The sequence below is a fragment of the Periophthalmus magnuspinnatus genome, chromosome 7 (genome assembly GCF_009829125.3).
Source record: "Periophthalmus magnuspinnatus isolate fPerMag1 chromosome 7, fPerMag1.2.pri, whole genome shotgun sequence".
NCBI classification, from domain to species: Eukaryota; Metazoa; Chordata; class Actinopteri; order Gobiiformes; family Gobiidae; genus Periophthalmus; species Periophthalmus magnuspinnatus.
This window is the reverse complement of record NC_047132.1, coordinates 14,632,693-14,644,774: the sequence shown is the minus strand read 5'-3', so window position 1 is coordinate 14,644,774 and position 12,082 is coordinate 14,632,693.

Below are 12,082 nucleotides of genomic sequence, written 5' to 3'. Positions count from 1 at the left end.
ACCTTGGCAGTGACTAAAATGAATTTTGATGAATGCAATAAGATGTGAATATTCTGCTACCGTCTGGCCTATTCACAAATGATTTCAAAGAGAGCTTTCAGATTGGTTTAATAAAGGTGCATTATAGAATATCATCCATGAAAGACATGATAAAAGAAAAGATACAATCCACCACTTCGTTACTGACCCACTTTATTTTACAATCAAAGATAAACACTTTTCATGGGTTGTGAGTTAGTTTTAGTTTTTTTTTTTTTTTTAATGCTGCTCAAAGTGTGTTTGACAGATTAATCTTTTTTTTTTTTTTTCTAATTATGACTTGGTTTGGTGTCATGAATATTGATTATAGCTCTACATCAGTTAAGTGGCAGTTTGTGGGAAAAGTTGAAAATAAAGTACAAAAATACAGGAAGCAGCTCTGGGTTTTAAAACAGAAAACCTCTACCTATGTCATCAACAACAAAAATGCATTTAAACCTTCATTTCACAAAATAATCGTAGCTATTGCGCAATTTAGACCCGTTTTGGCACTTGTTAACATTATTGTTGCTGTTATTGAATTACCTCTTTGTATGCCATACGTAGGCCAGGAAGTAAAATTATAAACTTCACAGAAAAATAAGAAAAAATAGAAAAATAAAAAAAAATAAAATAAATTAAAAAAAAAAAAAAGGGGAAGATTTTTAGTAAATTTATAAACTAAAATATATTGTCTTCTTAGGGAAATTTGTGTAAACAGGGACACACCCAGAACCAAAATGCTGAAGGTATCGCAGATGTCTGAGCACTAAACACACACAGTCAATGTGCACAAATGTCTTTAGTTTACAGTGTATAACGTTTCTGAAATATGTTATAAATGAAATGGTGCCTTATGTTAATTAGTTCCATTAATTCCCACCCTGGCTTGAGACACAGTGAATGAGGTGGTGACCAGTCTGGACCCCAGCCTTGGAATGTTCACAGTATAAAATGAACTATCTTGCTTTTATGTGTTTTTATGGATTGAAAATTCCCTCTGAAAAACATGCATTCATACTGTGAGCTCACCTGGCAAATCCTGAATGAGATCTATGATTGATATCAGTCTGGTTCCCACATCCTCTGTTGCCTCTCACGTGATCGTGCAATTTTTTTCAGTGACAAGTGAAGGAGCTCATTGGTCACCTATGATTTGGAAATAAAATTTATCGATTGATTCTGCAGAAATCCGTGATGTTTTTCAGCCTCTTGAGATATATATATATATATTTTTTTCCTTTATTTCTTCCTATATGGACGAACCGTGCCTGTCCCTGATTGGCTAATCCACCTGTCCATCACACCCGTTTGAAAACTGGGAGGTTCACGAGTGATCAGACTCACATTTTCGTAAAATATTGAAGAAGTGTGTATTCTGAATCATTGCAAACTGTGAGCTGGATTGCCTCTCCCCAGATCTGAACTGTAATTTAGCCCATAAAGACATAAGTTTAAAGTGTCTGTACACATTTTTTTCATGTAATTAAGTTAAATCTGTTTAGCCCCAGTACAGATTATAAAATCAGCTTTTAGGTTTAATATTTGTTATCTTTACTGTGATGATTAACTCTCTCTGGTCTCTGAAAGTTGTGAAAAGCCCTTATAAACTCATCGTGGTGATTAATCAGTATGCTCAGAATGCATTTGGGAAGTGAGCAATACATTTGGACCACTGCAAAGAGCACCTTTAATGCCATCCGTTGGAACATTTCAAACTTAGCAATAACATCTTCATGGAGACAAGAAGGAGCTGGACATGCATATAATAAACCACAGTTCGCCCTTGACTCTAAAACTAGAATGTATTGCAATGTGACATTTTACTCGTCAGATATAGACAGAGCATTACTTGTCCTTGTCCTTGTTCGTGTCCATCTTACTTTGGGAAATAAAAACTCTCCAAAACAGTACATCAGTGTTATTAGAGAGTCTAACTTCACTGTGCTATTCTTGGAAAGCATCACAGTTGTCAGTTTTCAGCAGAAACACTTGAGTCGTATATTACAGGGAGACAAGAGTGTTTTGAGTGCATATTTCAAGAAGCTGCAGCCCGTAGAGCACAAATGGATCGACTGATAGTAAGGTGTGAAGAAATAAAGTAAGAAAATATCAGCATGCAAGAAAAAAGGAGCCCATATGTGAGGTTATGTAAGACTGGTAAAAGTTATCTCATCTCAGCGTTTTATGGAAAAGTTTCATGACAAAAAGGCAGTTATTATATGGTTGAGTAAAAAAACGTGAATGCAGCAAGATGTAGCTTTTTACTGATAGAAAACTGGAACTATGATAACTAACTAATCATTTTTTTACAGAAACAAGTATTCTATCTCAATACATTACTGCAAGCAACCTTTCTTTCTGTACTGGATTATGGGGATGTGGCGTACGTGCAGACTTCAGCCTCTGCTTTGAAACCGTTGGATCCACTCTTTCACTCTGCCCTTCGTTTTATTACAAGTGATGGATTTGAAGCCCATCACTGTGTTCTCTATGTAAAAGTGGGTTGGCCATCACTGACTATTAAAAGAGAACAGCCGTGTATGACATTTCTAAAAACTGCCAGAATACCTGCGCTGCTTGGTAATCATTTAATACCAAATCACATGACTGCATAAGATGAAGGACTAGCCACACCAAAACTGAGATGGGAAAAGATGGAATACACTCCAAGTTAAAGCAAATCTGTATATGTTGGAGACACAATTGCAATTTAACAATCTGTTAAGGAACTTTTATATTCACACCTTTTGTTTCTTTTTCTGCTTGTATTGTATTTTAAACAGGTCGCCCATGAAAAAGAAAGCCCAAGTGCTCTCATTGGGTTCTTCTGTATAAATAAAGATAAAGAAGAAAGATAAAGAAGATCTATAATGACAAAATGGGCCTGGGTCGCCAGTGCCTTAAAGGGACCAGATTTTTACTGTCTTAAAATCGTAAAATTAGACCTTGTTCATTTTCAGCCATTTGTAAAAGTTCAAAGATATTGCTCGTTTTCCTAACATGTTCCGAGCATCTTAATTCTTCATGATGAGTTTAAAAGAGCTTTTGAGAACTTTCAGAGGCCAGAGTGGAGTTTTCTGCCACGGTAAAGCTAAAAACAACTAACAGACATGATCAGTCACACAGACACTGGCTCCCTCTTTTCTTTTTTATGATAAAACACTTTATTAGATACAGACAGTACACAGTGGCTGCCCTTTGTCACCGGTTCTGTTCATTATATTTATGGACAGAATTTCTAGGCGCAGCCAGGGGCCGGAGGGGGTCTGGTTTGGGAACCACAGGATTTCATCTCTGCTGTTTGCAGATGATGTTGTCCTGATGGCTTCATCGAGCCAGGACCTGCAGCACTGGGGCGGTTTGCAGCCGAGTGTGAAGCGGGTGGGATGAGATTCAGCTCCTCCAAATCCGAGGCCATGGTGCTCGACCGGAAAAAGGTGGTTTGGCTTCTCCGGGTGGGTGGTGAGTCTCTGCCCCAAGTGGAGGAGTTCAAGTATCTTGGGGCGGATCGGTGCAGCGTTTGCAGTGATGCGGTCGCTGTATCGGCCCGTTGTGGTAAAGAAGGAGCTGAGCCCAAAGGCAAAGCTCTCAATTTACCGGTCAATCTACGTTCCTACCCTCACCTATGGTCATGAGCTCTGGGTAATGACTGAAAGGACAAGGTCGCAGATACAAGCGGCTGAAATGGGTTTCCTCCTTAGGGTGGCCGGGCGCACCCTTAGGGATAGGGTGAGGAGCTCAGTCACACGGGAGGAGCTTGGAGTAGAGCCGCTGCTCCTACACGTTGAGAGGAGCCAGTTGAGGTGGCTCGGGCATCTGCTCAGGATGCCTCCTGGACGCCTCCCTAGGGAGGTGTTCTGGGCATGTCCCACCGGGAGGAGGCCCCGGGGAAGACCCAGGACACGCTGGAGGGACTATGTCTCTCGGCTGGCCTGAGAACGCCTTGGGGTCCCACTGGAGGAGCTGGAGGACGTGTCCGGGGTGAGGGAAGTCCGGGGTGAGGGAAGTCCGGGGTGAGGGAAGTCCGGGGTGAGGGAAGTCCGGGAGTCCCTGCTTAGACTGCTGCCCTCGCGACCCGGCCTCGGATAAGCGGAAGAAAATGGATGGATGGATGGAGTACACAGTGGTCAGTGATTTTGCAATTAAAAATAAATCACTGTTACAAATGCTGTTGATAAAAGCTATGTTTGATTTGAACATCCACATATCTTGGTGTGCCGATATGTTTTTAAAATCTGTATTCCTGGCAAATCATTTTGAAGAGCTAAAAACATCATATGTCGTGGTTCCAATTACTGTCAGCACAATGCAAACTCCTGCAGAGCAAATCAGTTTTTCACCTATTTTTATACCAGCAACAAAACTCCAAAACAGCAGGAGACAATTCAAACATAAAATGCAGGCTAACACACACTTTTAGTAACAGATTTTAAATATTTCTTGTCAAGATAAATGCATTGTAAAAGCTAATATAATCTTCTCATTTTACTTAGCATTTTCTCAGGTAATAACTAATACAGAAGTTACAGTAAGTCACCTCGTTTTGTCCAATCAGGCACATTGTTACTAAGAATAATGGGCAATCAACCTCCTGACACCATCCCAGACGCTGTCTGTCATGGTGCATTTTCAAAAGTGACAAAAAGCAAATAGCCAGACGTTGGAGAACTATAAGGAAACAACTGCATAACACTATCCCAGACAGTTGTTTCTGTGTCATGGTGCAGTTTTTCCCATGAGATTTCCCCTCCCAATCATCCATGTCTGTGAAAATATCTGTACAAATTGCCCCGACTTCTACCTACTGTAATTCTGCAATCTCAGAGCTCCTCAGGTAGCTCTAGTCCCGTGTGAATGCTCAGGTCTGTGATTTGGCCTGTTTTTTGTCTGTGCATTGAAGCTAATAGTGATTCAAAATCTCTCTACGGCCCATTTTAGGTCCAGATACAAACTAAATTAACAATATTCACTGATCATACATAGTTTTTTTACTGTATTTTCTTCAGATAAAAAGTAAAAAACATAAAACAAACTGTGGTTAAGACATGGCCTGAAAGTCGTTGTCGTGGCAACAGAGTACCTAGGAACTTGGAGGAAAAATTCTGGTGCTTTTGTACAAAATGTGTAAAGTTTGAATGGAGGACTGTACCACTGGATTAACAGAGAGAGACTACAGCTGTGTCATAAGGATTAAGTACATGTGGAAGTCATTTTGATCTCCAATCACATAAACACCGTAAGAAACACGGCGTTTGTTGCTGCAGTACAGATGCATCAAGCTAAAATAAAAGCTTAAAATAGAAAAAATGCTGGCAACATGATGAATTAAAGGGTTCTTGTTCTTGTCCACCATTTCGAAATGAAGTACATAAAAACAGGTAGACTACTGGCATTGCTTTCCCCGTGCGAATAGGGCTTAAATTATTAAAACAATTCACTGAATTTTTTTTTAAACATGCTTTTTGGATTTAAAAACACCACGTTATGATATTAATTAGCACATAGACTCCAGCCATAACTTTAAACTCTTAATATTTAATACATATTATGAAAAGTTTATGGAAAGAATGAATGGAAAATGTATTGATGGAGCTGAAGTGGACTTCAAAGTGGGCGGCACTGTTGAACTCCATATCACAGAGTCAGAAAAGACCAAGTGGGCAGGATTAAAAGTTCAAACTAAAACATGTGTCCGACTCATGGTTTGAAATCAAGGTACAGGCTCTTTAACATGGGTGCACTTGAAACTATCCCATGTCCCCAATCAAGAGCTGGAAGACTGAAGGGTCCAATAAAAAAGGTCAGTTTGTCTGAGAGACACAGAGTCGGGTGTATCTGAAGGACTCTAGAGGGAGGAGGCTGCTGTGAGATCATGAAAACATTGCTCTGAAGTCGTGATAGAAAGTAAATAAAGTAAAAGTACTGGACCACTGTTACTTTTACTTGACTCGCTGGCAAATTATATCTCTGTATTTCTCTGTAAACTCAGATTAACTGAATTAGTATTTAAATGGAATCATACAGGTGTCATGTCACCTCCAGAAAGTTACAGTGTTGGTTTAATCTTTTTTTTTTTCTTCAATTCTTGTTAAAACATAATAACAAAATCCCCAAACTCATCTTTACACCTGCATGTGGTGAAGAGCTGCTCCTGTAATTAACTCCTCTGTGGGATTATTTTATCCTATCAGGTCCTGCAATGAGCTGCGCTGCCCACTGGTTTCCCTCCACACTGCCAGAGCCGGGTAGTACTGCAGTACATTTACACAGTTACATTTACTTGAGTAACTCTTTAAAGAATATGCACTTCTCACAGTACTTCTCTAGCAGCGTACTTTTAATCCTACTGGAGTAATATTTATAACAGATTTGGTTACTCCCACTGTGAGTAAATCTACAAGTGGGCAAAAGCTTTATGTTGATTTCTTTATGTTGTTCTTCAGGTATGATTTAGGTTTCTTTTGTCTCATTTTTGTGTCTATCCTACCAGATTTGGTGCATTAATGTTGTATCCTTCCAATTACATTCACTTCAAATTATAAATCAGGTGTTACGTCCAGACATTTACTATTTAACTTACTCTTATTTGAATAATAGTTTTTTTACTCTGTTGGACCACTACTTCATACCTCTACTTGTGTAATGTTATTTTGAAGTAACATTGCTCTTGCTTGAGTACAATTTTTGGCCACACTCCCCACTTCTGCACACTGCACATGGAGCATATTGTTTGTGGGTTGTTTACCTGTCTGCAGATGTTATACTTGGTCTTTGATGAATATTTGATAAAGCAGCAACCTGGAGTCATACATACAGAGATAACCTTGATGGAGTCTAGTGCACAGAGCAATGATTTGAACCTTTTTAGAGTTGTGGAACATTCAGTTTTAGTTTTTTTCGTGTAACAAATTGTGCAGCACTCTACACCGAAATGTTACCAAATGATACCATGTCAAACTAAATACAGCGCTACACGGCTCTGAGGATGTGGGGTAGGTTATGGTTGTTGTCGTGGTTTCTTATCACCACCACTTTATCTGGGTCAGAGGTTTTCCCTGGGGCACTCCATAAAGTCAAGACGTTCACAGTGGAATTTTCAGTTACGGTGGTTGAAAATAGAGTTCCAATATTATGGTTAAAGCACATGACAAGTTCATTTCTTTTGAATTATTATTTGGTTTGGTTAAGTGGCAGTTTGTGGGGGGAAAAAGAGGAAAGTTGAGAAGAAAAGCATGAATCTACAGGAAGCAGTGGTGAGTTGTAAAATGGAATACATTTATCTACGTCATCAACACTGAAAATTCCATTCAATCATGCATGAAGAGACAGTTTTTTTATTTTATTTTATTTTTTTGGCAGTTTAGATCTTCATTTAACAAAATAAAGGTGTTGCGCCATTTATTTTTCTTACTCTAATCATAATTATCGCACATTTTATTGACCTCTACTCTACCACATATAAGCCTCCCTCTGTCCAATCCCCCCTTTGTCCCTTAGTTGAGTTGGGCTTAACTGAGTGACATAGACTTGAACTCTATTTGCAAATGGATGTGTATTAGTCCTGGACACATCTGCAGCCTGTCCATTCAGAGTGGATCTCTCCTTCACTGTGTTTCTCCTTGATATTTATCTTTTTCCCACTGGGTTTTTTGACTTTTTCATTGATTAGAAGGAGGGTTTAAGGACAGGGGGCGCTCTGGGACAGTTCTCTATTTGCTAGTTTTCTGTTGATTAATCTGCTTGTCTGTTATTGACCAATGTCTGTTTCATTGTTCTTTTCTTCCTTTCTGTTGTTCAGCCCCAAGAGGCAACTGCTATTGTGATTTTGGCCTTTACAAAAATGACAATAAATTGAAAATTGAGGAAGTTAGGCCCATTAAGTTTTGTCCCTCTTTAAGTGATTGCTAAATGCTAGATAACAGTTATAGAATTACCTCTATGTGTGTTATATTTGCTGTACAACCAACTGCACCTACTTATGGTACATCGCCCTAAACATCATAACAAGAAAGTGCCCCGCTGCATAATATGTCCTTTAAAGAAAACTTATTGTGCTTGTGTCTTCCATATAGTTATGATCTATGGCACCCTGGATCATTGTGTTATCATTTGTACATTTTAAATTGCAATATTTATCTAAAATGGCTTAATAAAACAAACAATTCCACTGACTTCTGCTGAGGCGCCCAATGGGAGCTGCCGTTTCTGTAAATGTCATCACAACAAAGAGCCGTGAAACTGATGGATAACTGCAGATCACGCTAGCGAACTGCAGAACTGTTTTCATTTGTGTCAAAAAGACTACCTGATACTGCCGAATCCTACTTGTGTCACTGTTTAAGGAAATAAAATTGGAGGATGCCGTGAGTACAGAGCAGTGGGCGTATAAGCAGTGGAGCTGAAAACGGGAATTGATCGGCAAAATTGTGTCTTGAACATAAGCGTTTAAAGATTGCTCAAACATGCACCAATCACTCCAAATACAACTTTGGGTGAGTAAAACGTGATGGGAAACAACTATAACATTGTCAAAGGTCTGAAAAGTGATTTTTGTATAATAGCTGTGCCTTAACAGTTAGCATATATCTGTTAGCATTATGTTGAAATTAGCCATACTGCTAATTTGTAATTTCTACATCCTTCACTCCCTACTGTCTCACAACAGAGATCTTATCCAAGTGTTCTTATTGAAAGCTGAAGTGATCAAAAGAATATAAAATGTGTAAGGGGCTCTACCCTATATACCAGATTTTCCTGTAATTAAATCAGTTCTCTTAGCAGCCTATAGAGCTTTTTATTGTCCATAAAACAGTACGCCGTTAGCATGATGATTGTTTTTAGCTTTACCGTGACAATAAACTCCACTCTGGCCTCTGTTGTGAAAAGAGCTTATAAACTCATCTTTGTGAATAATTAGTATGCATGGAATGCATAAGGTAATAACTTTGGACAACTACAACATTTCAACTTAAGTATCTCTGCTTTTCACATTTTTTAAGACAGCAAAAATAAGATACCGTACCTTTAAAATTGCCCAGACTTTTATATGTCATTTCTCACTGGCCTACTTTGTGTATCACAAACATTATTAACACAGGCCTCCATTAGCTCCATGGTTGTCACTTTGGGCACAGCTTAGAGGCTCTCCTGAATGCTTAAAACAGCACACTTCTGCTGGCAGCCATATTTCACAGTCAGATGAACTAAACTCATTACAATGGCATAATGAATACTTAGCTCGCGCAGTTCTTTAGTTAAAGTACTGTCAAGAAGTACCCGTGGGCTCAAGCTACCAATTTAGAATTTCAAATAAGTTCTGCTGCTGGGGAAAAAAGCAGTCAGTGTCCCAGATCTTTCTGTAAAATTAGTGTGGAGGACTTAATACCATTTAATACCATTAATACAATTTTCTTACAATTTTTTTGTCACATTTTTGTTCTTTTGACTGGAGTAGCCAAAACCAAATAAAACAAGTAAAAAGCCCGTCACATGCTATAGGATAATTTGCCAAATTTAAATGGTCACATTTTTATACAGTGCTTTTCCACCTTCAAGGCACTCAAAGCCCTTTACAACGCCCTATTAGATCTGACCGCTCAACCAATGATGTTTATGTCGAGAGCAGGATTCGAACCGCCAACCTTAGAATCAGTGGGCGCACACGCTACCAACTGAGCCCGATTTGCTTCTCCACAACTTCGGGTAGATGTGACCCGACCCTGGATCTTCATATGCGATTTGAAGCCACTGCGTTCATCGTGTGTGTGGTGTCAGTGTGACTCTGAGCTGCTCTGTCATATCAAACCACAAAACATCATCACTGCACCTGCCAATAAAACGGAGCATCAGGGGCAACGTGACGGACACAGAGGTGCAACATACTAACTAAGGAAATGGCAAAAACAATTAGGTGACTTTATTACTCACCTCTCGTAGAGCAATGTCATTCATATTATCAATTAGAATTTGTCCTTCACAAATAATGACACCCAGTCCGCAAAACTGCACCATTAATCCAGTTTGAAGCGTTCTTTACAAAGTACAAAGGTGAGAGTATTTCCTCACGTGTGTCTGTTCACATAAATCCTTGCAGTGCAGATCAGGTTCCTGACCGTTCCTGACCGTAAACATGACTCTAGGGTTAAAGTGTAATTTATATCCTGCCCTCTGTGCATTAAAAGCATTTATCTGAACTACTGCACCACATTTCACAAATAATAATAACTCTTGGATCTAAAGTAGAAGTGCAATGCTCTGATAGTTTTGAACAGCTGAGTCTCAAAATGAGTTGTTTTACTGTAGACATGAAACAGCTGACACAGAGAGCACGAGCTTTAACTATTTATTTTGTTTTTTGGCTTTGAGTGTGCAGGTTCGTCTGCAGACTTTGTGCTGCACATTTATAAATGTGATATAGATCATTTTAATGCCATACTGTTGAACATTCGAGACTAAGCACTAACCCCTTCAAGGAGACAAGGAGGATATGTTGCATATTACTCCTTTAAACCATATACAGTTGTCCCTCACTAAAACGTAGTTCATCTTTCATGGCCTTGCTGTTTCGCAGATTTTTTTAGTGCAAGCATGTTACTTTTTACAGAGTATGAACGTGCATTGTGTTCTGCGTCCTGATTGGCTGAGGGACTTGTCCATCAGTCTCCTCTGTGCCGTGTCTCCTGTACAGTACAGAAAGTGTTCAGACAAATTTACATAAATGTTTGACTCTGAAGTGCTGTATGTTCTCCTCGACAAAACCCACAATGTCGATGAAACGTTTTGCACTGACAAAGGCACTTATTTTTTAAACAAAGGTTTGAATTTGAGAGTGTTTAAACAAGAGAAAAATGTGAGAAAATGTTAATGCGAGTCTGAGAAAAGTGTAAAAAGTATGTGGTGAGGGGTTTTACAGCCTTAAAACATATAGGATCATTGTAAAAAATAAAGCTGACCACTTTGTGAATTTATTTTTAGAACGCAACCCCCGTGATAAACAGCGACCACAGTACTGCACTTCCCCCACAGATTCGACAAACAGCTGCAGTGGCACACAAGGCATCACTTTTAATGTAAACTGCAGATTTACAACCCATTTCTTCATCTTGGCTTTAAAGTCTTTTCTTGCACATGCTCAGACAGCTTGATCAGGCACTCTCGGGGAATATTCAGGTGTTCTCTGACCAATGGAGTGAGACGCTAACCCCAGAGTGTTGAGCTTTAACATGGACTCCAATGAGAAAATAGTCCCTGAGGACCTGTTTCCCACCATCTCCACAAGTGGCTTAAGTGACTCTACAGACAGGACATGGATTTAGTAAGGCTTATTTTAAGGGCATTTGGCAGAAAAAGCTAAATGCTAAGCTACTGTACATCATAATTTGAACCTCTGTACAAGCACAAGCCAAGTATTAGGCTTATATGTATGCATTTTGTGTTTTTTATATATAATTTAAAGGTGCTCCATTGAACCTCTGTCTCTGTAGCAATATTATTCTCCATGGAGGAAGAGTTCCCCTACACTCTACAGTTTTTAACTCATAAATCATCACATTCTACAGTCAAATAGTGTTTACAATGAACACATCGCAGCATTTACATTGCTTGAGAGCTTCATTTGTTTATTTTGGCATTGCTCCCTCCTGTTGTTCCTTTTGCTGACAGTAGAGGGCCCTCCAACGCCTAAATGCCTCAATGGAAATGGAGATGAAGAAGTTTATAATGTGTGTTTTCCAAGTGCAGACATAATTTCAAGTTAGACAATGTGAAATACTCCCAAGGTAATCAAAAGCAGGTTTAGAAGAGAATTAGAGCCACAAGAATGGACCATATGGTTTCTTTAACTTAGCCTTTAACAACCATGTAATTACTTTTAGTTGTATAGGTTGTAGAATAGTCTCTTCTTTTCCAAGATGATATCGGACAAAGGCAGAGAAGAGACCAAACTCCCAGTGCTCTCGAACTCTGGGCCAGAACACAAGTTTCATTTGGGGAATGTTATCTGCACTGAGGACTGATTGTGCAGGGGATATTGGTTTTTCTCTAGGCCCATGGAGGAAAAAAA